A 23,107-nucleotide genomic window follows, 5' to 3' on the forward strand; every position below is an offset into this window, starting at 1 on the left:
AGATTCCAGTGAACCCCCGGGCCTTGCTACCCCTCCCTGCCATGGTCACCTCTTCTGAAGTGCAATGCAGGCTGGGTGACGTCCTGAGAGAAATGTGTGTGTACCTCTGCTGAACTTGTGGTCATTGGAAAAGTGGAGTGGACTGCTCCGCAAGCTGATGTTCTAAGTGAAACAAAGGAAGCGAGGGAGGGGGGAGTCTTCTTTTATCACATTTCTCTTTTTTATTCTGAAATTTCATCCCCTACTAATAATAAAAGTGGAAGTTGTCTCAGAGAAAATTTCTAAAAGGGCAGGAGTATACCTCATTATGTAAAAGTAGAAAGAACATTGGTCTCTCAGATCTAAGAAATATTACTGAGCTCACTTCGATGAGTGAAGACAAAAGTGCAACCTACCAAGCTCTTCATCCCTCACATGTGCAGGGTGCCATTCTGCTAGGGTGTGAACCTTGGGCAGACTAGGGCTTGCCAACGGGTGCTTGTCCTCCTTTGGTCGTATAACAGAGGCTTGGGCTGCAATTCACTGCTCAAATAGATTGCTCTTTTCTGACCCAGCAAGGCTAGTAGAAATCTGGGCCTTTTAAAGGTTGTGTAGCTTCTGCTCAGATAGCCAGCCTAGATTCCTTTTTCACTTCTTGCCACGCTTATGAAGTGTACTTGTGCAGCAGTAGGTAGTGTCCTGTTTTTTTTTTTTTAAAAAGGTGCACTTGTTACCAACTCCTTTTCTTGCATGCTTGTCATCATTTTACTGATTGGACAGCATCTCTACATTGAGTATGTTGCCATATGGATTATTGCCCCTTGTTTTATTACCATTTGTGTGGTGTACCCGCACACAGCATGCCGTTGCCCCTCTGGCTAGGTCAGTGATGTGTAGCTCCCTATATGTTTGAGTTCTGATTGTGACTGGTGTGCCTATATCTCCCCCCTCCTGCTCCATCACACTGCCAGGTTCTGCACTCCAAGACAAGACAAGAGCACCTCTCTGGTCACTCACGCATGATACAAAAAACATTTCTCTTCACGGTGTAGTGTGCTACTCATATGAGTAGGTAAGAGCACCCCACTGAGGGCTAGGCAGCGATATAGGAGCGCTACAGTACAATGTAATAAAATAAAGATACACAGTGGCATGACTACAAGGTCTGCTCTGCATTCCATTACTTTAAGTGCCCTGCCCTTACACAGGATGATCACAGTTTATGATCTTACAAAAGGCGAACTGCTCTGTCCATTCTGCCACAAATCTTGTCACTTTTCAAGAACCAAGTGCTTTAGAAAGTAATGCTATGGTTTACAAATTACTTTCAGTTCACAGTTGCCAGGATGAAGGTTGTTGATTCTTTATGTGTCCAAGATTTGATTGAGACTGCCGTTTGCCTCATTTTTTTTATTTTTATAAAGGTTTAATCTAACTTGAGTTGACATCTCGAAAGTCAGCAGCTTTATCTGTGTTTACAGCCGAGACATATTAGTTTTGCAACTGCTTCATTTTATTTCTTATTGTTTTTTACACTATTCTTAAAGAAATGATGCTGTTTTATTTTATTTATTTTTATCAAATGTTTTCTTGGGACTTTGTACCCCCAGCACACCTGCGGAGGATAAGGATTGCAGGACACAACATGGATTTTTAATAAGGATTGCAGGACACAACATGGATTTTTAATTAGCATACATTGTAATTATGTTGCAAAATGCACCGTTTAGACAATTTTTTACTACAAACACTTTTCTGGGGAAGAGCGTCCTGCTGCATGAAATTTAGAATGACCGAAGTGCACTTCAAAGACGGAAACTTAAAGTCTGCTACTTTCAAGTCATCAGCTGCCACTCCTGGGAAATGAAGTTCCTCCCATAAGTATATTTTGAAAAGGCATGTGCCACACACTGTCTTTTTACTTAAAATCTAGAAAACATCGCCTTAGACCTTCATCGAATCTCCCACCTAACCCATACCCTAATCCAGTCTATTCGGCCTAGACGGAGTCCATCTGATCACAAATGTTTTTCAGGCTCTGAACTAAGACAATAGGGCTATTTCCCAGGGTATAGAAAATTTACAGGTTTACACTTATGTTAGCAGAGCTAGTCCCAGGTATTTCGAGATCTCAAAGTGTTAGAATCCCTTTCAGAGGGCCACAGGGCACGCAAGGGTTACTGGGCCCAGTTGTGGAGGTTTAGGGCTTTTAACACCTGATGTCTTGGGACCGACCTGCAAAGGATTCTGAGCGGCTGGGCCAAGTACCCCTTTTGGACAAGACTCTCAGGATGGTGTGGCCCAAGCAGTCCAAGGCACCGGAAGGTGGATACAGGGAAGTAGACACGGGCCAACAAATCAAAATGCGTGCAGCAGCAACAATATATCAATGTCAAGCCAAGTACTCACCTTTGAAGAAAAATATAACTATTTTATTTCTACTGCTATCAACACAAACAAAAAACTGCACAGTCCCCTGAGGTTGGGGCTCTAGTGTTTCTTTAGGTGAATCTTCAAGTCCAACTCTCTCCTCACTCCTAGCGATAGTGGTTATTCCCCCTTCACTATAAGCAACATTCATGGTAAGCTGCACTAAGAGTCCTAGTCTCAAGAGTCCACTTTGACTCTTATATAAAGTAAACATTGTTACAGTGCCGCAGCGCTAACTAGCAGCAAGTACGCTGGGGCAGACTGGCCCAAAATCTGTCTTATCCGCATCCAAAGGTGTGAAGTATCCAGAGTTCCTGAGCGTGCCCCATCCCCGGCTGCATAAAGCAGGACCAGCTGAATTCAGGTGAGCTCGCTACACATGGACCAGGCAGGCTGCACTTAGTGGGTGCAGAGATCCTCAAACGTGGTCGCACTCCAGAAGTGACCGGAGTTTCTTTGCAGCTCTGCCTGTGGTGAAAGTACCCGATCCGTCTCCTGGTGGAGGGTTGTTGCAATGATCCTGACACAGGTCAGTCACCTTGGAGATGGGGCACAGATGCTCCAACAGCAGCCTCACTACTCCGACAGGGGTTTGCATTTCAGGTCACACTTCTTATTACTCCTGGTGACCCGCCTCTGGCACATGGGGTCATCGTATCATCACGGCAGTATGCAGGCTCCTGCCCACTCAGTACAGTGAAGTCCTTGGCGGTGGCTGCTCCTGACCTCTACATGGGGTCGCACCTTGCTGCCGCACAAGGCAACAGCCCTTACCAGATGGCAGTCTTCTCAGGGTGGCCTCTCCTGGCATACAGGATTGCTGGCTCATGCTATGCACAGGCTCTGCACACAGCTTTATTCACAGCTGCCCTCCTCTGGCATAAGGGGAGGTCACTGACTTTGCCCTACTCATGTGTAATAACCTGATCAGTGCAGCAGCAGATTCACAAAGGCACTGCTCTGGCATACGGAGGTCACCAACTTTGCTCTGCACATAGCCCAATCAGTGCAGCCATGTCCTGACTACTCACAAAAGGAGTCCACTTGACAGGGCTCCTGACAAGAGCTTGCTCCCTCCAACGCTCTCCTCTTCCTCACAAAGGAACCCTGGTCTTGGAAAGCAGGCAGGTGCTGGTGCACCAGGCTCCAGGGCAAGTGGTCTTAGATTCTGTTGGTGATGACCCCTCACCCAGCAGGAAGACTAGCAAGCCTTTGGCCCCAGGCCGTCCCTGTCAGACGTCTTGCAGAGCTTCCCTTCCTCACACAGCCCACCTGGCTGCTTGATAGATAAAAATAATTGGGGTCTCAAACTCCTCTTCGTATAGTCCATTTCCAGACACCAAATGTGATTTGGGGTAGGAGTGTTTGGCGTTTTTGTTGGCGGTCAGCTTCTTTTGAAGTACTCACTCCTGTTCCTCTTGAAAGCAGTCTGAAACAGCAAGAGTGACTCCAAAGCTGGCAGCACAGGCCATGGGGGTGAATAGGGCCTATACATGGATCTTAGCAACAGGCATAAGTGTATTGAAACTTAGCCCAAGGCCTCAGCCCTAATCTTTATGATTTCCTTATCAGATCTATCTCCTTCCTGAAATGTGACCAACACCCTTCCATGTGAACTCTCTCCTAATCAAAAAGCACCCTTTGAAGTGTACAGGGGAAGCCTGGCTCTCCCCTGCTAAGTGTGTCCCACCCAGCTCACAGGACTGCAGCAACACACAAATCTGTCTAGGGGGATTCCTCTACCTCCTCATGTTTCATCAGGCAGCCCTGGGTCTCCTAAAATGGAACCAAGAGTCCATCACGTACTGTACCATTTGTAGGGATGCATACACCCAGCAAATTCCATTCAACACACACACATTGTACAGTACTGTATCCTCCATTTACTGTACCACTCAAAGGCACACACCCAGTACATGCATTTAGCCTCCATGCACTGTATAGCTGTACCTTCTTTATGTTGTACTACTCACAGGCATACATACACCCAGCACCTGCATTTAACATGCACGCACTGCACAGTACTGTGTCCTCTTCATATTGTGCTACTCACAGTCACACATGTATTCCAGCAGATGCATTTAACATGCACGTACTGCACAGCACTACATCCTTCTAGGCATTGTACCCCTCTGAGGCACACATACATCTAGCACATGCATTCACCATGCCCGCACTGAGCAGTACTGCAGTGTAGCCTATCCCAGGTTCAGATACATTCAGTGCAGGTACACCACTCATTCTCTTCACAGTACTACACTAAACCTATGTAGGCCAAGGGTGAGATAACTACAAAGCAGCAGAACGTTAACTGAATGAGCCTGTAGGCCTCACTCCAGTGACACACGTTAAAAGGGACCTGTTTGCTACTACAGATCTCTACAAGGTATGCTACCACTACCGCTCTTGTGCTGCTTGACTCCTGGTGAAGGCGGTAGCCTCTCACCACTATGAGGGTAGAGCTTCGGGCTCCTCTCCCAGTACAACAAGACCGCAGTCCATGAAACAGGCCTATGTTGTGGCATGCAATCATGATCTGTGTTTGCCTGTGACGATCGACATAGGGCAGGGGTGCATGTCCATACCATGTGGAGTACTTTTTCATCCCAGCACACAGGCTCTAGCTTCAGGCAGCACTGCTGTCCTTCAGGTCACAGAGACCTTACGATCTTGTAATTTTGACAACATAGATATGTCGTGGTGTAAAAACATCTTCCCGATTCATGTGTCTAACAACATAAAAAAAACTCTTACATGCAAAGAGTATCAGATAAAAGAACTGTCAGGCTACAAAGATCTTAGAGACCCAGGTATGGACAGAAAAACCACCCCATAGCTTACAAATATCTTCCAGGCTCATACAACTCACCTTCAGGTTACACGGCTGTCGGAGAACCAGAATTAACTCACAGGTTACACAGGCCCAAGTCTGTGACGGCAGAGCTATCCTTGTGTTGTAAAAGATCTTACATTCAGGGTCTAGGAGTTAATATGCACACAGTACAAATGTCTACCAGACTTCGGAACATGACAGCAAAGCTATGGTTCAGATCTCCAATCTAGGAAATTATCTAGCCTCTTGTTGGACAGGCCATCCGAAGGGCTTGCTCCCTCCCCGCATGACAGGGCCTAAGCCCCGGCCCGCCAGGCGTGACCCACACGAATCACCCGCACCCCGTCTTCCGACGGGACTCCTGCCCCCGGACCTCCATGTATCACGGGGCCGAGCCACCACCGGCTCCCCCGGCCGGATCAAGCCGCCATCTTGGACACTGCACCACGAGTCCGCGTGGCCTCCGCTCGACCCTAACCCTGGGCCTGGCCGGCCCCGGCATCCCGGCACCACCTTCCACCCAGGAGGTGAGCGGACCACTTGGCAGGTCAATGGGAGAACGAAGCGTCAAGGGCTCTCCCCCGCCAGGTGCCGATCGCCTCCAGCTCCCCCAGGCGCTGGCTCCACCCCCTGCTGGGTGTCTGGACACCTTCATCCCGGACCCTCCGACCTCCAAGTGCGAGGGTCCGGACATCAAAGGGCGCCAGACCTATAACTAGGGCAGCTCCGGAGCAGGACGGCAGTTGTATCCTGGAGTCGAGAGACACCGAGAGAACTCAGCCTTGACGGACTACTGGCGCTGCCGTAGCCCTATCTTGTGAACTATCGTCCTGCCTGCTGGCGCTGCCGCGGCCTTCTGCAACACCCATCCTCGTCGGGACCTGCTGGCGCTGCCGCGGCCCATTGTAACGACCATCCTCACCGGGACCTGCTGGCGCTGCCGCGGACCGTGCATCGACCATCTTCACCGGGACCTGCTGGCGCTGCCGCGGACCGTGTATCGACCATCTTCACCGGGACCTGCTGGCGCTGCCGCGGCCCGTCCCAGCTAGAACACCAAGCTCGAGGATTGTGAGCTATCCACCATACCACCTCAACTACCAAGACTGGTAACCAGACTGTCCCGCTACCCCCTTTCCCCATCTTGAGAGACTTGAATCGAGGGGACCCCTGAATCCAGACCTCCTTGTACCTTCCATCGTACCGTAAGAAATTGCCTATAAAGAACACTAAATCTTCTCCTTGTGTGGTGTCTGTCTGTGGGGGGGAAGTTATTTATCTGTACGATCGCTGGAGACGGCTCTCCCCGGAGACCTCTCCCCTTGTCCTCGGCCGACCCTCCCGGTCCGTCTAACATTGGTGGCCAGCGGCGCGATCCGAATCAACGCGTAATCGTACAGAGAGTAGCTCACCCCACGACAAAACCACGATGTCAGCCAAAGATAGCGGTTCCACTGAAAAGTTCCAAATGGATAAGTTGGAAGAATATAACCACCGCGAACTTAAACAATTCTGCATGGAACTAGGCATTGCTACCACCGGCCTGAGTACCAAAGACGATTTGAAGCGCGCCCTTGAGTCGTGGGCAGAAACTGGGGTCACCGGATCACCCGACCAAAACAGTGTCGCACCAGAGGGGAACGCCACGGCTCCCGAGGAGCGGGGAACGGGCCTCTCGCAGGAGGAGATCCAAGAAAGAGAAAGAACCAGATTACATGAGTTGGAAATGGCACGACTCAAGATGGACGGAGAACTAAAGTTAGCCGAGCAGAAACTAAATCTAGAACATCTGCGGCTCCGAGAAGAGCGAGAAGAAAAACAGAGACAGAGAGAGCTCGAGGAAAAAAGAATAACACTCGAACACGAGCGCAAACTGGCGGAGATAGAACTCCGGAAACAGAATAAAGAACCGGGGGTGCCTGAGCGACCGCACACCCCGGGAGCAACCGAGAGAAAAGTCCACATCCCCAAGGATGTTGTCCGAGAATATGTCCGAGAGGACGACATACAACAATGGTTCAAAGCCTACGAGATCGCCATGACCTCCCACCGGATCGACCGGAGTGATTGGGGAGCCGGACTATGGGGGAGGTTCGTCAACGAAGGCCGCGATGCCCTATTGCAGCTCCCAGATCACCAGATGTCGTCCTACGACCACATGAAGGCTGCCCTCCTCACCCGCTACGGCCTCACGCCCGAGATGTACCGCCAGAGGTTCAGAGACTGCACCCGGATCCCGGGTACAACTTGGGTGGAGTACGTCAACTATTTCAGCCGAGCCTTCGAGGGTTGGATCAAGGGGAGCCATGTAACGACCTACGAGCAACTCTTTAACCTTATGGTATGGGAGCACCTGTCGAACAACTGTTTCGTCGAGCTCAGGCAGCACCTCCTCGACAGTAAATTGACTGACCCCCGGCAACTCGCCGCCGAAGCTGACCGATGGGAAAGCACCCGAGTGGGCCGGAGAGGACCGCACGAGCAAAACCGAAACAACCAAGGCCAGCACCGTCCCCGGGGAGGAGGAGGAGGCCAGGGGCGAGGGAGAGACACCATCCCGGCAACACCCGTGGCCAGCACCCCGCCCCCGGCCGGGCGGGGCAACCCCCCGATGCGCCCGGGGTTCCGAGCCAACGTTACGTGCCACCGATGCCAGCGAGTCGGCCACTACGCCAATGACCCGAGCTGCCCGCAGAACCAAACACCAAAGCCCCGCCAGGTAGCGGCCGCCGCCCTGGGGGAAGAACGACTATCAGAGGAACAGGAAGAATACGAGCCGGCCCAGCAAGAGTGGGAACCGGCCGCCATGGTTCTAGCATGCCTAGGGGGAAAGGACATGGTTCCGCGGGCCCCCCTACCCGCCAACACCCGGAAATATGGCCAATGGGTGACCATTAATGGACGTCGGGCCGAGGCCTTACGTGACACAGGCGCCAGTGTGACGGCCGTCCGCTGTCACCTGGTGAAGCCCGAGCAGATCCTGCCGAACATTCTCTGCCCCGTCCGCTCAGCCGACAATTCCGAGAGTCTGTGTCAAATGGCCTGCGTCCCCTTCGAATGGGGAGGGGTCTCCGGCCTGTTGAAGGTGACGGTCCGGGATGATGCACCCGTGGACTGCCTCCTGGGGAATGACCTTGAGAGTTCCCCGTGGGCCACCGTCGAGAGAAGAGAGCACCTGGGGATGCTGGGCCTCCCGGACTGGGCCTGCGTAACCACCCGGTCCATGGCCGCCCGTGCCGTCCCCCGATCAGAAGATCCAGAATGGCCAGCACCTCCGCCCCCGGTCGCCCCAGTAGAGGACCACGACGAGACCAACCCCCCAGAACCAACGGCCGAAGGGGTCGCGCAACCCCAGGACCTTCCCGGCCTGGCTCAGTGGCGTCAAGAAGGGGGGCCCACCCAAGAGCAGTTCCGCCAGGAGCAAAAGACCTGCCCCTCCCTCGAGGGGCTCCGCCAGCAAGCCAGCGCCCAGAGCGCAGGGGACTCCACCGGAACTCATTGGGTCTATTGGGATAACGACCTGCTATACAGCGAACAAAGAATCGCAGAACTAGGGGCCAGTCGAGTGCTGGTGGTGCCTCTCCGCTTCAGAGACTTCCTACTAACTCTGGCCCACGATGTCCCCCTGGCTGGACACCTGGGCCAGGACAAAACCTACAGTCGCCTAGTGACTCACTTTTTCTGGCCGAAGATGCGGAACGACGTCCTCAACCACTGCCGGTCCTGCCCCACGTGCCAAGCCAGTGGGAAGAGCGGCCGTAAGCTGAAAGCCCCTCTGCAACCCTTCCCAGTGGTCACCACCCCGTTCGAGAGGGTAGGAATAGACATTGTGGGGCCCCTGGACCCCCGCACGGCACAAGGACATAGGTTCATCCTGGTACTGGTGGACCACGCCACCCGCTACCCCGAGGCGGTGCCCCTACGAACTGTAACAGCCCCGGTGGTTGGCCGGGCCCTAATGGGGATCTTCTCCCGAGTAGGCTTCCCCCGAGAAGTCGTCAGCGACCGAGGCACGAACTTTATCTCGAAGTATATGAAGTCCCTCTGGCAACAGTGCGGGGTCACCTACCGATTCACGACCCCCTATCACGCCCAAGGGAACGGACTAGTGGAGCGATTCAACCGCACCCTCAAGGGGATGATTGGGGGATTGGAAGAGCCCCTCCGTCGCCAGTGGGATGTACTACTCCCGTGCCTCCTCTTCGCCTATCGAGAAGTTCCCCAGAAGTCCCTCGGCTTTAGCCCTTTCGAACTCCTGTACGGGCACCCTGTGCGAGGGCCCCTCAGCCTAGTCAAAGAAGGTTGGGAGATGGCCCCCCTAAAGACCCCTCCAGACGTCTGCAAGTACCTCCTGGCCCTCCGCAATCAGACCCGACGCTTCAGGGAGATGGCAAAAGCGAACCTCGAGGCCAGTCAGGAGGACATGAAAAAATGGTACGATCACAATGCCTCCTCCGTCGAGTTCGAACCTGGTCAACAAGTGTGGGTGATGTCCCCCACCGAACCATGTGCCTTGCAAGATAAGTGGACGGGGCCCTTCAAAGTGGTTGAGCGCAAAAGCCCCGTCACTTACCTCATCGACATGGGGACCCCCCGGAACCCCCTTCGGGTCCTCCACACCAACAGACTCAAACCACACTTTGTGCGCTCAGAACTCAGCCTCCTGATGGCTACGGACAGTGGGGCGGAGGAAGACTCCGAACCCCTCCCGGATCTCCTGAAGACTCAGGAGAACGACGGTTCCGTGGACGGGGTCCGGCTCTCCGATGCCCTCACCCCAGAGCAACGCCAGAGCTGCCGGGACCTCCTACTGCGGTTCGCTACACTGTTCTCCCTCACCCCCGGGATCACCCCTTGGTGCTTGCACGACGTGGACACCGGGGACAGTCCCCCTGTCCGACACCGGGCCTACCGCGTGCCAGATCGGATACGGGCCTGCATCCAAGAGGAAGTGGCCAAAATGCTCACGATCGGGGTCATCGAGCCCTCGGACAGCCCCTGGGCCAGCCCAGTTGTACTGGTCCCCAAAGCCGCTGCCCCCGGCACCACGCCTGAACTGAGATTCTGCGTCGACTACCGGGGCTTGAACGCTGTCACCCGGACCGACGCTCATCCTATCCCCCGCGCAGATGAATTGATCGACTGGCTGGGGGCCGCCCGCTATCTCAGCATCTTCGACCTAACAGCGGGATACTGGCAGATCGGTCTCACACCCCGGGCTCAGGAACGGTCTGCCTTCTCTACCCCCGATGGCCACTACCACTTCAAGGTCATGCCCTTCGGCATGAAGAATGCCCCCGCTACTTTTCAACGTCTAGTGAACCAGGTCTTGGCAGGGCTCGAGGAGTTCAGCGCTGCCTACCTGGACGATATCGCGGTGTACAGCCGCCACTGGTCCGACCACCTCCTCCACCTCCAAGAGGTCCTGCAGGCCCTCCAGCGGGCCGGCCTCACGATTAAGGCTGGCAAATGCCAAATTGGTCAAGGGTCCGTGACCTACCTCGGGCACCAGGTGGGAAGCGGACTGGTGGCCCCGCTGCAACCTAAAATTGCTGCCATCCAGTCCTGGCAGCCCCCCGTCACCCAGACCGAGGTCCGAGCCTTCTTGGGACTCACCGGCTACTACCGGCGGTTCGTGAGGGACTACGGCAGCATTGTGGGGCCCCTCACGGGTCTCACGTCCAAAAACCAGCCGAAGCGGATTAATTGGACCACCGACTGTCAAGCGGCCTTCGAAAAGCTGAAAGCCGCCCTGTGCACCGCCCCTGTGCTCCAGGCCCCCGATTACAGTCGGGAATTCATTGTACACACAGACGCCTCCGACCACGGCATCGGAGCGGTTCTTTCCCAACTGAACCCCGAGGGCCATGACCAGCCGGTGGCCTTCATCAGCAGACGCCTCCTGGCCCGAGAACAGCGCTGGAGCACAATCGAGAGGGAGGCCTTCGCAGTGGTGTGGGCCCTCAAAAAGCTCCGGCCCTATCTCTTCGGTACCCACTTCCGGGTACAAACCGACCATCGACCCCTGCAGTGGCTGATGCAGATGCGGGGGGAGAACCCAAAACTATTGCGCTGGTCCATCTCCCTGCAGGGAATGGACTTCACCGTGGAACACCGACCGGGCCAAGACCACGCCAACGCAGATGGCCTGTCACGCTTCTTCCGCCTCGACGAGGAGAGTCCCCAGGAAGATGGGTGACTCTCCCCGCCTTCAGCTGGGGGGGACGCATGTTGGACAGGCTACCCGAAGGGCTTGCTCCCTCCCCGCATGACAGGGCCTAAGCCCCGGCCCGCCAGGCGTGACCCACACGAATCACCCGCACCCCGTCTTCCGACGGGACTCCTGCCCCCGGACCTCCATGTATCACGGGGCCGAGCCACCACCGGCTCCCCCGGCCGGATCAAGCCGCCATCTTGGACACTGCACCACGAGGCCGCGTGGCCTCCGCTCGACCCTAACCCTGGGCCTGGCCGGCCCCGGCATCCCGGCACCACCTTCCACCCAGGAGGTGAGCGGACCACTTGGCAGGTCAATGGGAGAACGAAGCGTCAAGGGCTCTCCCCCGCCAGGTGCCGATCGCCTCTAGCTCCCCCAGGCGCTGGCTCCACCCCCTGCTGGGTGTCTGGACACCTTCATCCCGGACCCTCCGACCTCCAAGTGCGAGGGTCCGGACATCAAAGGGCGCCAGACCTATAACTAGGGCAGCTCCGGAGCAGGACGGCAGTTGTATCCTGGAGTCGAGAGACACCGAGAGAACTCAGCCTTGACGGACTACTGGTGCTGCCGTAGCCCTATCTTGTGAACTATCGTCCTGCCTGCTGGCGCTGCCGCGGCCTTCTGCAACACCCATCCTCGTCGGGACCTGCTGGCGCTGCCGCGGCCCGTTGTAACGACCATCCTCACCGGGACCTGCTGGCGCTGCCGCGGACCGTGCATCGACCATCTTCACCGGGACCTGCTGGCGCTGCCGCGGACCGTGTATCGACCATCTTCACCGGGACCTGCTGGCGCTGCCGCGGCCCGTCCCAGCTAGAACACCAAGCTCGAGGATTGTGAGCTATCCACCATACCACCTCAACTACCAAGACTGGTAACCAGACTGTCCCGCTACCCCCTTTCCCCATCTTGAGAGACTTGAATCGAGGGGACCCCTGAGTCCAGACCTCCTTGTACCTTCCATCGTACCGTAAGAAATTGCCTATAAAGAACACTAAATCTTCTCCTTGTGTGGTGTCTGTCTGTGGGGGGGGAAGTTATTTATCTGTACGATCGCTGGAGACGGCTCTCCCCGGAGACCTCTCCCCTTGTCCTCGGCCGACCCTCCCGGTCCGTCTAACACCTCTGCTAAGGTAGTTTCTCACAACCTGACTGTCTCATGTCAGTATACAAGCATTGTATGTGTTTGCCTCACACTCACTAAAAAATTAAATTAAAGTTTTAATTAATTGATGTATACCATTACAATTGTGAACGGCTAATGCTAGCTCAGTTTGCAGTTAACATCTTTGACAATCAGATCAAAAATGTAAAATACTGCAATCAGCATGAATTTTTACTAACGGGTGATAAAATGATGACAATCAAAATGCGCGTGCGACTTTAAGCTTCTCATGTTTGGAATGGTGCACATTACAAATTTGACTTTCACTACTGTTTAGAAAGTTGTTTCTAAAGAAACACATGTGACTTAAATCTTTGAAATTGGTCGTAATGCTCAAACCATGTCAATAAAACAGTAGTCTTTTTTTACTATTAATATATGATGCATATGGATCGAGCACACAAACAAAACCTTTCTGCGGCGACATGAACGTATCTCAATGCAATTAATTCAGACTCAATTTACCATCAAAACATACACATAAAACATGAACAAATCGGTGCCAATGCAGTTGAAGGAGCTTCCATAAAGGGCATGTTTATCTGGTGTTATTCAGTGTCTTGATTGGTTGATTTGTATCCTTCTGCCACTGATGTTACGTGCATTAAGGGAAGTATTTTTTTATTTCCTTTTAATCACTCTATGGAACTACAAGTGTTTTCTTGTCCTCTCTCCCTTGTGCTGCCTCCTTTGCAATTTTCCCGACCCTCTTAGATCTATGTGTTGTTTTCTCTGTCCCGCCCTTTTTAAAAAAAATATCCCTCCTTCACCACATCCGCTCCGCTGTAGGTCCCTAACCACCCCATTATTGTCATCCCTTTCATCCCCATTTCCCACGAAATAAAAAAAGAATGTGTGTTTGGCGTGCTATTGGTGGTCGTCAATCTTGAAATGGGTTTTTACCCATTTCAGGATGACATCCTGACAGTGCTCAAGTGCAGGCTTGTGAAGTGAGCACCAAGAAATCATGGGATCATATTATCTGAACAAATCCATTCAAAAATGGCTGCCAGAAATGCATGTATCCGCATCGCAGCCGTCTACCTAAAAATATTTGACAAAGCAAATAGTTTTTACTGATAAGAATTATTGGGTTTGTAATGCTTGGTGTAAAGAGGCTCAATAAGGCGGCATCTGTTTTTATTTAGTAGCTGACACATTGCATATAGATTGGGGAAAACCAGCGCAATTTTCACTTGCACAGTCATTTCATTGAATTTAAAAAACACTTTATTCGGTTAATAAAAACCATAAAAGTACAATACATATATAGACATACAATACACAATAAAAACATCTAAAATAAAAATCATCAATGAATATAGGCGATCTAAAAAAGAAAAAATGTTACAGAGACAGAATTCATTACATCACTTAAAAGCCCTAGCATCCAATAGTTTATATATAGCGGTAAATCACCCTAATAAAAATAGGTCATAGTTAAAAACACCAGCATAAAAGCAATAAAAAAGATCATCATGTAGGTAAAGTGGATCAACTTTAAATATTTGTCATGGTGTGCCGTTTTTTCCTAAGTCTAACAGCTGCAACTAAAAAACTTGCAATGGTAAAAATCTCCCATGGGTCATTCAGCAACTGAAGATATAGTAAGGCGGGTTTTACCTGTATAAAGCCTTAGAATAGGGATTAAAAACCTCCTGCTAATAACATTGTAATGCTCACAGGACATAATAAAGTGCATAGTGTCTTGATTCGAAAAATTATCACAAGTGTAAGGACCTAAATCACACACCCTACTCCAGCCTTGCTGATTACCTAAAAAGAAATTAGTTAGATTAAAACAAAACCTAGTTAAAAGCAGGCGGTGGAAGGGCTTTGTGACAATTCTCAGGTAGGGTTCAATCTGAGGGGAGGTTTTTAACAAAAAATAGGCTTTTACTGAGGGTTTCTATAACTTAGTCTCCTCTCTCTCCACCATCATTAGGCTAAACAAATGTGTTTTTACCCAGGCCAAATTATCTGTTTTTATTTTGTCCAGGAAGTCATAGAGATCTGGGCGCCCTAGTTTATTTAAAATATGCTTAATATAATATAACCATGGGATACGGTTGGCTCGCTCCAGGGCGATACGGTCCCTAATGATCTTGTGATTCAGGGCTAACTCTGGGTTAAGCCACGTCTTAAGCCAGCATACCACCGATGCCAACCTCAGCAAGTCTGATACGTATCTAACACCTGTCTATTGATGTATCAGAAAAGTTGAGGTAGATTGAGGGACGGACAGGAGGGTACGTAAAAACGTATTTTCCACTGTCTGTACACCCTCCGATGGTTTGTAACCCCAGATGGACGATCCATACAGTGCAGTAGCTATGCATTTAGTCCTATAGATGTTAAGCATGGCTTCGATCAGCCTGGCCCCTAAACGCTGTGCAAAACCATGTACTGCAGCCGTAGACCTTGTCATTGCGTTTAGTTTTGCTTTCTGTTGGGGAACCCATGAGCCCCTCTCATCAAATAGTACCCCTAGATAGGTAAAAGAGGTCACCCTGGTCAGCTCTACACCTTCACAATAAAATGATTTGGATCTTTTATATTTCTGGCCAATAGTCATAGTAGGTGATTTAGCTATGTTGACCACTAGGTCAAGTGATTTCAAATAGGCCCCAAAGGAATCCAAAAGCCTCTGGAGTCCTATAGCTGTACGAGCTAATAGAACAGCCTCGTCCGTGTATAGGAGCACAGGGATGACCCTGTCCCCTACTCACGGTATATATAAGCTGGCCGAGTCTAAAAACTTTCCTAGGTTGTTTTTATACAGAGTAAAAAGCAATGGGGCTCAAATACATCCTTGACGCACACCTCTACCAGATTTAAAGTGCAGTGTGTAATTACCTTCTTGGTTGACCCTCACCCTTGCGGAGAGATCCCTATGTAAGTCAGCTAAGAAGTGAACTAGACGAGTCTATTCCGATTTCAAGTAGAATAAGCCAAAGTTTAGATCTATTTACCAGGTCGAATGCAGAGGAGAGATCCATAAAAGCCAGCTGTAACGTCCCTGCTTTGGCTAATGTATATTTTCCTGCTATTAAAAGTAAATTTAAGCACTGGTCCAGATTGCCCCTCCCACGTCTGAAACCATATTGGAGGTTCGTTAAAACCTCATTTTCATTCAGCCAGTCCATTAATTTGATTAAGATCACTCTCCCTAAGACTTTTACCGCCGAATCGATTAACGATTTCGGCCTATAGCATCGTGGGCCTCCTCTCAGCCCTTTTTTAAAAACTGGAATAATAGTAGACAACGACCATGATGACAGAAAGCCCCTGCTGGCTTGACGCATTATAGACATTTGTCAGAATTTTGGTCCGGAAGGTTAGATTTTGTTTGTATAAGTCGGCCGGGACACCGTCTGGACCAGGGGCCTTTTTACTGGACATTTGGCTTATTGCTTGTTCTACTTCGTCCTCATTAAAAGGAATTTTGGGTGATTCCCTCCTATGTTCTAAACTTTCAAGTACATCCAACATATCAGTGGCCTCGTATATGGCTTCAAAATTAGAAAGCCATTGGTCTTCTGTGATGTTACATTCCAGAGGGACATTCTCTGTACCAGAGAAGAAGGGTTTATTCACAATAGCACAGAATCTAGAACTATCTTTTAGGACCTCCACTGCTAATAAAGCATTCCATGCGTCCTCCTTTATTTCCTTTTTACGTATGGTTAAAGCAAGCTTATACTGCTTTCTTAACGCTGCTATGTGGGCCATATGTCGTGGGACCTGTTTCAGAGCTGTCATCAGATTTCGGTGAGCTTCTGAACAATTACTATCGAACCAGCTCTCGCCATTATTATGCCTAGGTCTGGATGGTAAAAAAAGCTCAGACACTACCTGTGCACAGATACCTTCAAAGTCAATAATTACCTTCTTCCCCTGTGTGAAATTTTCAAGGCAACTTACAATCTTGTCATCAACCTTCACACAGAGGTCCTGAAAGAAAAGATCCTATATTACTTTGGCCCATTTCAGCCTCCGTCCCTGATCAGAGGTTTTCAAGCCTGTGTCTCCTCCTAACTTTTTTGCTTTCCCTTTTAGACCACAACCCTTGCCCAACACAAGAATTACTGGATTGTGATCACTGAAATGGGACCACCTGGCATTGTAAAAAAGTACTTGAGATTGTAAAGTAGGGGAGATAAATATGAAATTTATAATAGTGTCACACCCTTGTGCTTTAAAGGTGGGAATCCTCTCATCTGAATCGTTGACACTTGGCTCAAAAAGGTCAACTGTGGCCAAGAGCTCCTCCAGACATTCCCCATGCCGAGTATGCTCAAAGTGGGAAGTGGAGGAGTTCTCCGGCCTTAAAAGATCATCTACATGGCAGTTCAACTCACAGACCTGAGTACATTGTCTGATTTGAAACCATCCACCCAGAAGTTGTTTTACATGTCCCAAGTCTCCTGTAAGGATACTATATCATATTCTTTTAGGAAATTAATCCACCATGGATCATCTTTTTTTTACTTCTCAGGCCCCCAATGTTCCAATTGATGATCTTACAATTATGGGTTTTATTCTTTTCTATCCCCTGCCCTTTAGTAGATTCGCTAGTGAGGCTTTGTTGGCAGCAAGGCTGCTCCAGTCAATTATTTTCACCTAGTAGGGACAGGGGGAGGAAACTATTTTCACAGGCTATACTATATCCTTCTTCAGCTTTCCCAGTAGACAGGATTGGTACTTTCGGGGTACATACTGAGCTCCCATTAGATGTGTCAGCGCAAATCTCCTCCATGGGGCTTGGACGGAGAGTAGAGCAACCCCATCTGACTGCTAAGGGCCTAAGCCTACTTGGAGCCATCCCTAAATAACTGCCCGCTATGTCTGCACTGTCAAAATTAATGACAATACAGTCTCCAACAACCTGTTTGGGTCTGTAACCAACCCACCCCACTCGTCTTGCCATTGTAATATGTGAGGAGACTGTGGGCCTGCTCCTGGAATATTGATCACACCAATATTTTGTTTTACGTAGCAGCTCCATTGCGGTTTCCAAGCAATGCTCTCTAAGTGGGGGAACCCCTGTAAGTCTGGCGGCTAAAGGACTGGCCTCTGGGGGCAGGTTGAGTCTACAGCCATGCATCACTTTATTAATCACTATATTATCACAGGGCCTACTCTGATTCAGAGTCTCGTTGTTGAACATGGGGCTGTCTCAGTATGGCAATGTGTGATGCCCTCTGCCTGTCTCCCTAAGGTAGCATCTACGTTGGAAATAGGATTTAATCCTGACTTGTTCTTTTGTGGCATTTGAGTAACAGGGCCTCCCTCCCTACATTTAACAGTTGGCAACGTTTGGGCCTGAGAGGTGACGCTATTATTATCAATTTTAGAAGTGTTCTTTTGGCCCCTTAAATAGGTCTCTAGAGGCTCTAATTTCACCATAATCCCTTTTACAGAAGTGTTCAATGAGTCAGTAATATCTTTAACGATGTTCGAAAGTACAGACTCCAGTCGTGAATCAAAAATTTCCACCATGGCTTTCCGAACAGCTAATTGGACACAAGAATCCAGGTCTGCGACCTGATTGGCTGTCATCTTGGAGGTCATCTCAGTAGATAACTGTCCAGATTTACCTGGTCTTTTTTTCCCCTCTTTAACCCAGGGTAGGTTGGATGGGCCTTCTGCAGGGGTGCTCCCTCTCTGGGGGTATCTTCCCACGTATCTCCCTCTGCCCCCTTAGCATCCCTCAGTGTGGGGTACCTTCTCCTATGGTTCCTTGTTTAGTTATCAACACTCTTAGCTCAATGGAGACAGGATTTTTAGTGGGGATAGTTGGTAAGGTAGTACTCTCTGGGTTATCAGAGCTAAGGCCCAGTTCAACCTCCGAAATTTGGATTTCCTTGTTCAACACACCCACTGCAGAGGTCAAATAAGATATAATGGAGGCAGAGTTCCTGGGTACCTTCACTCTAGCACTCCCATGATCCTGGCCACAAGGATGTTTCCGCTTAACCATTCTTGCAGGAAGATGCGTCGATATAAGGGAGGGGCCCAGCCCAGCCTCCTCTGGGCTCTGACGGGTGCAGATGGGCCCGCCCTTGGCCCGGGCATGCCCGGGCACGCCCGCGCTCGTCCTGCGCTGCTGGAGCACATGGGTTCTTTTCAGCGCCTCTGGCGCGTGCGACGTGACACTGAGCATCCAGGCGCAAGGACCGCTGGGAATTTTAGTCCTCCGGCTGCCCCCGATCAGGTGCTGGTGCGGCGGCCCCCGGGAAAAGTGCTGGTGCAATGTGCAATTGGGCAGGCGTGAGCGTCCCGCTCAGTCAGAAGAAGAACATTACTTGTGGGAGCTTAAAGAACAGTATTCACACTCAGGTAATTCACACTACAGGTAGCAATAGCCATCAGTCACCCTAATAAAGGGGTAACTGAAAGGTCATTGAAAGAGTGTGGGCCTGAAACAGAGTCCTAGCTATTTGTTAAGCTGTTTCTGCAGCTCGGTATTTAACTCCTCCCATTTCCATATTACTTTATGCAGTTGGATACCATTTTTGGTCTCTGAACATTACAGGTTTTAAAAATATAGTTTCTTTGAACTCTGCACGTTTTCGTTCATCTCATTTTTACAATTAACAGTGAACTGTAGCTTTGTTTCACTGCCAATGCATTGTAGACCATTCCCTGACCATCATGCTTCCTTACTAGCAAATCTAATCACACAGTATAAGGGACCAGTTGTACGTCAATGTAACCAATCAGATGATAAGAACAGAAACATGGCTACTCAGGCTACAGTTCAAACAATTTCTTAGTAATGTTTCTGCTCCCACATTATTAAAAGGTCTCAGGAGAGTGAATTATGACCTTTATTTAGCTATTAGTTAAATACAGATATAGGGTCAGGTACCACCTAGAGGATCACTGTACACAGTATAATACACAGAGAACACAATCATTGCATTGAGAGATATTTATGTGTATTGCTTGTTTCACTAAATGTGATCTTTTTTTGTCCACAGGCTGTGGTGACTTCAGATTTGTATTTGAAAGCAAGCAGCTGGAAGAAAAGAAAACATTTGGCTACTATGGCATAGAGCCCATGTCAACCATAGTCACCGTTGTGAAACAGTCAGGTGGCTAGTGGTGGAAGCTCAAGCTGGGAATTCAGGCGTGTGTATATATATTATGAAGGAAGTGCACCAAAACGTGAAATTCCCACGCCAGATACCTCTATATACCAAGTTAATTTTGATTTGTCATCTATAGATCAGTTTTTTCAAGCCTTCATCTCTTGATTCATAAACCAGCCCTGCACTAAGCAACACCCTAATCGTTTCCAGCCAACTGAAATGACAATATCTCGCAATAATAACTGTATCATGAATCCATCTCTACCAGATGATCTCGGAGAGAATCTTTCATCTTTTTTCAGAATTAGCCAATTCCCTTGAAGCCTTAAACAAAACTCCCTGACCCAAATTGCCCAGTTAAAGGCTCAAAGTACCCACTCCGCACCAGAGAATCTACTGCAAAATGCTGTGGTGACAATGATTGATGTGACTGTGAACAATATCAAGATGGACATTTGGAAATCTAAGCACACATTGAAAGAAGATGGACATACCATAATAAGGATGGCATAGAGTTCATGGGGAAAGAAAGAGGGCATCAAGCCCAAAATCGGCGCTGCTCATGTTTGCTGTCATTCAGTTATCCTCATTAATTATATTTCAGTCACACCAGTAGAACAAAAACATATATGCATCATTGAGAATTTAGGGACTCATTTATAGCCAAGCAAATGGTCATTTATAAGGCATTGGCAGGAACTGCTGTCATGGGGGTTCCTGTCAATGAATTTTGCCATTTGGTGCATGGCTACGTCAGCATGGCACAACCCTGCACCAAACACTATTCATTTTTTAATTCCAAAAAGTAAATCCCAAAATAGGATTTTCTTTTTTTAAAATACAAAAAGTTATTCTCCCCTCAGGATGAGAGTCATCTCACATGGGGGGGTGGGTCATTATTGGGTTTTTACAGTCCCCCACTGCCACCTCTGGTCTAGCGGTGACGGACAGTAAATAAATGTCTAAATGTCTGCCTATCCTTATTGGGTAGGGTGACTTATAGCCATTTCTCAGACAGCCGTTAGTCCGTCGGGCCATCAGAGTGGTTTGGCTATGGTTGTGATGAGCCAAACTGAAGGACTGGCAGGCAGACCTTCATGATGGTGGTATGCATGATCTGCGCTGTTGCAACACAGTATATATACCACCGCCATATAAATCGGCACCTCTGTGGCTACATGGGCAATTATCTCAAACTAAAAAAATCATTAATGAGCTGGTTTATCTTTTCTGAACTTGCTGCCACTGAGCCCTGCTGATCAAATTCCTAATGTGCAGGCTACCACCAGTGGCGCCCACTCATATTGAGAAGTGGTGGGGTGGTTGTAGGGGGAACACAAACAAAAAATAAAAGAATTTTAAGTAAAGAAATTTCCCTTACCTGCTCCGATGGCTGCCCCCTTGCTCCAGATCCACGTGTCCCATCCAGGAACTGCTGCACACTGTTGAGCCTCCCAGTGCCCAATCCCAGTGCTGCTGTCATGCTGAGAATACTACTCTCAGCATGTGAGCAGCGCTGGGATTGGTCTGAGCGCCTCGGTTCACGATCAGACATAGACTGACAGCCTGTGTTGGTTTCTCCACCAAGCTGTATAACACAGCTGGGGAGGAGCCAGGCCAAGTGCGCATGATGGTTTTGCTGGCCCCAGACGGCCGGCCAAACCGTCATGCGCACTTAGCAGTTCCCACCACTCCCCCCTCCTCCCTGGTGCTGCAGCGTTAGTGTGGGTAGCCATCGACTCACAGCAAGCAGGACGAAAAATAAAATGATAATAAAAATGTTTTATTATCTTTTTATTTTTGTCTTTTGCCTCTGCTGGCTTTCAGCAGGGGGGCGGAGGGGTGCAATGCTTCTCCGCCATAATGAAGGAGCCACCCCTGGCTACAACTCTTGTACATAAGTGCATACTGCCTGTCCCACTGTGGTGAATATCCATTGAATTGCCCACCACTGTTGAAGAATTCTGCACATTAAAAATGTCATTAAATCTGCACCTTAAGATTTTCATTGTTTTTCCAGTGCGACACTTTGCATTTGAAACACCCTATAATTAGTATCCATTCCAACCCATTCCTCCCACACACCCTCATAAACCCCTGGTAAGTAAACTGGGCTGCTTTCTAAACAGTTTTTAGCTCATCAGTGCCATTACATACAAGGACGAGCCATATGCAAATCATTACTAACCCCTGCTGCAAAGAAAGGTTGAAACTGAACTAGGGAATTCAAGCAACCCAAGATAAATTTCGGCTTTGCTGGGATTCATAAGTGAATTAAAGCTTGAGTCCTATGAAATATCTCTCTTGTGACCCATGCCTGGGCATACCCTTTCTACTTAGGGGGGCTCATTTAGATAGCCCAAACAGTAAAAGAAGGAATGTTTGAATTAATTGCACCTCTGTAATATCTCTGGACCACATTACAGTCCATCATGTGTTAGCTCATCTCTGCTACTACAGAAAGGAACCAGCCATATGCAAACCCCTTTTGGTCCCACCCCACGATGAGGGGTCCACACTGAACTGTAAGGCTAGATAGCTTGATAAATATTTTGCTAACTCATCCCAAAAAAGGTGTTTAGAGCCAGACCGCTGTGGCCCAGTGAAAGGCAGTGGGAGGCAGAATTTACTCAGTATTGAAAGGTGCCTGGCACTATTTCCATCCTAAAGAATCCAGGTGAAGGAAAAGGCACAAATCGGAACTCTTTGCAAACTGAAGAAGTCAACAATCGGAAAGGTACACGGAAGGAAATATGCACCATCTAGCATGGAACTAGCTCTGCTTTATCAACTCTCACATCCCCGAAGAGATGATCAAATAAGAAAGGTTGTAATTACCATGACATGAGTTTATTATGCTTTAATTAATTGACATTGGAGCAGCATATTTTAGACTGCACCCTTTGCATATACAATATTCATATGTTATCCCCTTCTGTACTTTCATTTCATAATATAGCTAGAACTACTTTCTTTATGGAACTCTCAATTTGGATAATTTGTATTCTTTACATATTGCGAATATGAATTCTGTGCTTTACAACATCTTGATTCAGGGTGCATGAGTATCTTAACTTCTTGTCTGTGATCATATCTTTTAGTTATCCTTGTTAATTTTTGATGATTATAATAAACTAATATTCTGAAAATAAACCTTTCTAGCTGCATACCATCCTCTCTGTCGTAATTATAGAATTGAATTGCTTTATGAAATGTCAATAACTTCTGAAAGCTAGCTCTCCTTCAGCCTTTCAAGTTGACTATCAAAGTCCCATACTACCAGTAGGGGATGCTGTTTGATTACTATACTAAGGGGTTGAGTTTTAGAGACCCTCCGCCCAATCAACATCTTGTATACTTGCTACGGGCATCAGGGAATGAATTGG

General features: G+C 49.2%; 1 long non-coding RNA gene across 1 annotated transcript in view; it reads left to right on the plus strand.

The window, feature by feature from the left end:
• Nucleotides 1-22,888, plus strand: part of LOC146785440 (uncharacterized) — a 29,787-nt gene extending 6,899 nt beyond the window's left edge. The window contains exon 3 of the long non-coding RNA XR_014970652.1: nucleotides 19,611-22,888. This is a non-coding gene — a long non-coding RNA (uncharacterized LOC146785440). The remainder of the gene's footprint in view (nucleotides 1-19,610) is intronic.
• The last annotated feature ends 219 nt before the right edge of the window (nucleotides 22,889-23,107 follow it).

The sequence above is a fragment of the Triturus cristatus genome, chromosome 11 (assembly GCF_964204655.1).
Source record: "Triturus cristatus chromosome 11, aTriCri1.1, whole genome shotgun sequence".
Classification (NCBI taxonomy): domain Eukaryota; kingdom Metazoa; phylum Chordata; class Amphibia; order Caudata; family Salamandridae; genus Triturus; species Triturus cristatus.